The sequence below is a fragment of the Pyrgilauda ruficollis genome, unplaced genomic scaffold (genome assembly GCF_017590135.1).
Source record: "Pyrgilauda ruficollis isolate IOZ18807 unplaced genomic scaffold, ASM1759013v1 scaffold45, whole genome shotgun sequence".
Taxonomy (NCBI): Eukaryota; Metazoa; Chordata; class Aves; order Passeriformes; family Passeridae; genus Pyrgilauda; species Pyrgilauda ruficollis.
Window position 1 is genome coordinate 4,978,092 of NW_024526044.1, and position 6,136 is coordinate 4,984,227.

Here is a 6,136-nt window from a genome sequence, read left to right on the forward strand (position 1 = left end):
TGGTTTGTTCAAATTAGCCCAAGGTCAGTCCTTGCCAATTATTGCCCCACTTCAGCATTACTACATTCTGGCATTACTAAAGTGTGAGCTGTATTACCCAGGACTCCAGTTTGGGGCTCTCAAAGTGGGGAGCTGTGGTGTTCCCCCTCTGGGATGAGTTTAGCTCATTAGTCTGTGTGCTCCATCTCACTGCTCTCCTTGAATGTGCCCATGATGAAGGATTAGTTTGGGATTTGATGTACTGGATTGAGATAATTTTCTACTTGGAGTTGAATGGAAATCCTAAATGCCTGGGAATGTCTGTGCTGTGTTAACCTAAAGGCACTGCTGCTTTTCTGTGGTGCCAATCCTTGCACTTTTCCTCTGGCTGGAGGGATGTGGAAAAGGTGTGTGGTGGGGTGAGGCGTGGAAATTCTTTCTTAGAACCAGCAGACAAATAATGTCACACCATGAGGAGTGGAGGGACAGGGGCTCCTTCAGGAGGGGAAGCAGCAACACATTCCCTGCCACATTTTACCCCTCTTCAAGATAAGAGCTAATTTCAGTTTCTCTGCTCCATGTCCTTGGCTGCCAGACATGAGGGGACAGAGAGGGGTCTGTAGTTTGCCTCAGCACTGCTCAGTGCTGTTGGTGGGATGAGGAATGGCACAAATTGTCTCAAGATTTGTCGATTTTTACTTACATTTATAAGTCATGAAGCAAAAATCTTGGATGCAGATTTCTTGACCTTGGGCACCTTGTTCAGCCCATGGTGAGCCTCAGCCTCCTCCCCCAGGCAGAAGCTGTGGCTCCTTTTGCTTTTCTAGAATGTGGCTAAAAGCCACTAAAGATCGCAAAGAGCTCAGAGACTGCTTTAAGTAAAGCTTTTGGGGTTGAGAGGAAGAAATCTGAGAGTATCTCTGATGGCAGTGCTTAGCCAACCTTTACAGAAAAACAAGTAATCTTATTTATATCTGTTTATGTCTATTTGTTTCCCTTCTCCAAATAGAACTCTTGAGTGGCACTCAGGCTCAGCTGTGCTATGCCATGGGTGCCAAACTGATACTCGTAGGTGATATTTGAATATTTTAATCAAAACTGAATCAGTTAAACACTGCAAATGTCTTTGCACTGTGAAATCATGCACTTGTGAACTGTGAATTTGTATTTCTGGAGTCTCCATGTGGATTACTCTGAATTTGGATGTTCATTTACAGCAGGCAGCAGTGGTGGCACTGCTGAGTGGGCAGTTTGGTTTGGATGAGCTTATTATCCTGATGTATTCATGGACAATGCCTGTACAAATTAAAGGCACAGTTTGGTGTGTGATGCTTTTTTACGTGCCAGATGCTGTGGCCACTCTCTGATGAGCCTGAGTGTAAAGCAGAAGCTGCATTTCTGTGGTGCCATTACAGGGCAGTTGTTGGACAGCTTTTTCTCTCCAATGTTGTGATAATTCTCACAGCGTGCTTTAACAGGAGGGAAACTGGCTGAGCACTTGGATTGCATGCCTGCCTTCTAAAGGCACAAAACCAGAACAAGCTGAACTCAGAATTCCTTGCCTGCAAAAAGCTTGTGGAAAAAGGCAGAATTACCCCAAAGGAAGCCTGACATGTTATTAAGAGATTAATGTACTCTTTGTGATTAGGATGGAGCCTTTGGTCTGGAGTCGATTTTCTTTTCAGATCAACAAACCTTGTTCACTGGTTATTTACTGGATGAAGGCTCCTATAAAGCACCAGTGCAGAGCTTTTTGTGTCCCTCCATCTGAGTCACAATTTATAAATAATAGCTGTGTTTACAAACGAACCCCGAGCAGAGCTCTGCCGGGTGAGGCAGTGTCTCAGCTGAGACACTTTAATTAGCTCTTACTCAAGAGATGCTACTCAGCAAAGCCATCCCAGTGCCAGCAGCAGTTGGTGGTGTCCTCGTGGCGTGCTGGCATGGTGATCTACTGACCACTTTGGACGCATGATGGTGGTTTTATGTTGGAAATCTTGCATGGGGAAGCTCTGTAAGTTCTGTGAGCTCTGGACACTGGCAGGAAGGAGCAGAGCTCTCCTCTCCCCAGGCAAACCCCTGTGTTGGAAGCTTAAAGAAAAATATCTCCTGGCAAGGCCCATGAGAACATGTCCAGTCTTAAGTTTCTGGGTTTCCCTGGGGCTCTTGCTGCCCCAGGTGCCCAGGCTGGGGAGGTGGAGATGCCCATGGAGGGGGGTCACCTGTTGAAGAACACACCCACCTTGAGAGATCAACCAACACCCAAAGCCATCCTGCTGGAGAAGCTGTGCTGGGGAGGGGGTTCCTGTCCCTGGGGTGGGGAGGGTCACTGTAAACCTGCTGTGGGGCTGGGCTGGGGCCTGAACTGGGAGAAATCCGTGCCAGAGTTAAAAGTGCTCATTTCTTACACAAGAGCTCTTGTAGTAATGCATTGACCCAAAGGCAGCTTGAGTGTAAACAACTAATTGGAAAGGTCGAGTGATTATTTTCTAGTTTTCATTTTGAGCTAGATGGTGAAATGTTTACATCTCCTATAGATATGATTGATGTGGAGAGCAAACAAGAAAAAAATCCTTTGCTGGGTCAACAGGTTATTTAGAAATGTGTAGAAAGGTTAATCCCAAAGCTTCTGTCCTTCTTAAGTGACCATTGTTATTTATGTATTCATAACCCTGGAAAAATCATAAAGACCTTTCCCCCCACTCCAGGAAGTTATACTCCTGCATTTACCTGTTACAAATGACTAACTAAAGTAATCCACAATTTTTATGACCTCTCACTGCACTTTCAAATGAGGTTTTCTTGCTTTGTGAGAGCTTGCTGAGGTATTACTTTCTGCTCAGGTGTAACTGAAATCCTGGGTCATCCATTCAAGAATGTTGTTGCCTGTGAGATATTAATTGCTTCTCAAACCTCAGAGCTGCTCCAGCTTCCAAAGGTTAATGGAGCAGATAGATTTAGGACATGTTCCTAACCACACAGGTTATCCTCCCTTCCAGAAATATGACACTCGCTGAGATGGGTCATTCATTTTTATTGTTGAAAATGTAATGAAGCATGGCACTTATAATCCACTGGCTGGGAACATCTTACTTGGAGAAAGAGGCCACGATATGAGAGCTTCAGTGGGTGTTGGCACATGCAGCTGTGTCCCTGCTCTCTGGGAACAAACCCACCTGGCACGTCCCTGTGCCACCTGCCTGGGCCATCTCCAGAGGTGCCCCCACCCCAGGGCTGTCTCTGTGCCCTGGGTTCTGCTCCCCTCAGCTGACACAAGTGTGCTTTGCCATGGTGTGAGACACACCCAGTGAAATTTGCAGTGAAACGTTGGGTTGTTTAAATATCACCAGGCCAGGACCCCTGAACTCGGTGCCAGACAAAGCTCCTGAGCAACACCAACAAATTCCTCATGTGAGCTTCATGAGCCCCTCCTCATTTTCAGGAGTTACCTGAATTCTATCTATCATAAACCCTTGGCAATGCAGCTGCTAAGTTTTGATAAATATTCAATAAGCCCCAGGATTTACTGGGAAGATTCATGAGGGTCCCCTCATCCCTCCCACACACACTGTGGGCTCTGGAATTTTAAAAATATTTGCACAGGTTGTGTGTGAGCAGGATGTGTGGACACGAGGCTACCCTGGTGTGGATAACCTCCAGCTTCTCCTCTTTGTCTTACAAATGGAAGCAGCAGTTTGGCTTTCCAAGTCCTGCACCACTCTATGTCCTGAAAGCACAACCAAGGAGGTCTAAATCTGGTTTATATCAGTTAAAAGCCATATCTTTTTTAGCCAGTTAATGTTTTGACTGATAAATATTATCAATGCTCTGTGCAAAAAAAAACCAGAAGTTCTTTTTCTGGCTTTCTGGTGTCTGTCAGTGAAGTCAGCTACTTTAAAAGGTTGAAACTGTGATATAAAAGTGATAATAGTGATATGAAACTGTCATCCTTGTTGTTCTTATAACAGGTTATATTAAAAATAATGATGGAAGATCTTTTTAGAATGATAAGGAAAAGAAAAAAGCTTTCAGCAGGGTTTGGGAGAGATCCATGCAGGCACTGATCTTCAGGTGCCCTCTCAGGGAAATCATCACAGTCTGTGCACAGGCAGGTGTCACCCAGACTCTTCCCTTTCATCTAAAGGTGAAGGCCCAAAGAAATACTGCCCTCAAATCTGGGAGGGAATTTTACCTTGGGAGAAGAGGCAAAGCTTGTGCTGCAAGTTTTGGTCTTGTGGAAGGGTCCATCCAGCATTCCTGACTGCAGGGCTGTTGCACTCCAGGCTGCTTTACCCCAGGGCCTGTTCTCCTTGTCCTGAGCTAGTGGCAAGAGTTTTTAATCTCAACAATATTCAGTGGAGTCTTGTTTCGTTATTTTAATTTAAAAATTAATTTAAACCCTTCATGGAAAAGGTGGGCAGGAATTGGAGCTGCCCAGGGAGGTTTGGAGTTTCCATCCCTGGAGGTGTCCAGGGAATTCCTGGAGGTGGCACTCAGAGCTCTGGGCTGGGGACAAGGTGGGGATGGGCACAGCTTGGACTGAATGGACTGAGAGATTTTTTTCCAACCTCAGTAATTCCATTATTCTGTATAGATTGGAATATGTAGATATATATTTTGGAAGAGCCTGTAGACTTCTTTTCTGTCCACAGAGAGGGGAATAAAATTGTGATGCTGCTCAGAGTCTTCTCTTGTGGAAACTCAGCTTTATAGGCTGCAGAGCTGAGTGCCATGCTGTAGAGTGGGAAGGAGGGAACTTTACACCTTAATCACTGAGTGATACTGAGGATGAAAATATTTCATTACTTAGGGCACAGCAAATGGAAGATCAATAGATAAAGAGATTAAGAGCACCCAAAACCGGCACATGTTGCTGTGGGGCCAGGGAAGAGGTTGGTGAAAGGGCTGGGCAGGGGCAGAGTGAGATGTTTGCTGCTCCTGATGCAGTTTGGGCTCCTCTGCTGCTGCTCACCGCAGCCACTCAAGGGTTATGCACACCACAAGGGAAGAACAGTTGTTTAACAGAATTTCTTCACTCCTGCCTTTGGATTAATTGAATCCTGTGCAGGCCTTATCAGGAAGAGCTGTCAGCAAAGAATTCCAATAATCCAATCAGGAGGTCAGGAGTGCCAGAATAAGTATCTACAAATCGGATTGAGAGAGCCAAAGCTGAAGGCAAGCAATATTCCAGAGATGGCAGAAGAGATGATTTCACCACATTGCTGATATCATTAATGGAGATTGATAAGTTCAGCACAACAGCCATGTTTTGTTTATTGTGCTGGAAAGGTGATAATTTAAAATCCCGATTCGAAAGGCAACAGAACAAACCAAGAAGTGTAAATTGGGTGGTAATAGCACCTAAACAGTCCCGACTCTCAGGTTACAGTCTGTGCAATTTTATGAATATCAAGGACTTTGAAGGAGATGTCCAATGTTAACCACCAGGTGAAGAACAAAGCCCTTGATAACTGAGCAACAGATGAGTTAAGAGTTAGTTAAAAAAAATAAAATCATTGGTCATGGGACTGCTGGTGTCAAACAGTCACGTAAAAATAGCAGCTATTCCACAGTGCAGATATTCAGGAATATTGTTTGTATCAAACTGTTCTTAGGAGGAAATGTTTTAGTGGGTGACTCAAACCTTACTCACTTCTTGTTGTGTGTTTGCTGTTGTATTTATCAGAGGAGTCTCTTCACCTGAGCTGTCATGTAAAAACGAGGCTGTCCAGAGGTGACTGAAATAAGTTCACCTTGCAGCCTGCTTTCACCTGTCAGGCTGTTAAGTTCTGGGATGGGTTTTTTCTAGGTTTTTACTATAGGAAATGATAGCTTCAATAAGAGAACTGCAGTGTGTGCTCAGGGCAGGCTGTGATGGGAAAAGCTTTGCCCCAGTTGGAGTTGAGCCAGCGCAGACTTGGGGACTTGTGGCTCTCCAAAGGGAAGGAGTCTGAGCTCTGTCAGCCAGGGCAGCTTTGGGTCTGGCAGCTGGTGATGTGAAACCCAATTTCCTGATGGGACCAGAGGTCTTCTCTCACTCTTGTTGAACAATTTCAATTTCCTGCCTGCAGACGCAGTGTTTGTCTGCATATCCATGCAGTGCTTGTTTTATTCCTGTCTGTGTTACAGGGTGGTATCAAATGGCATAATCTGCATA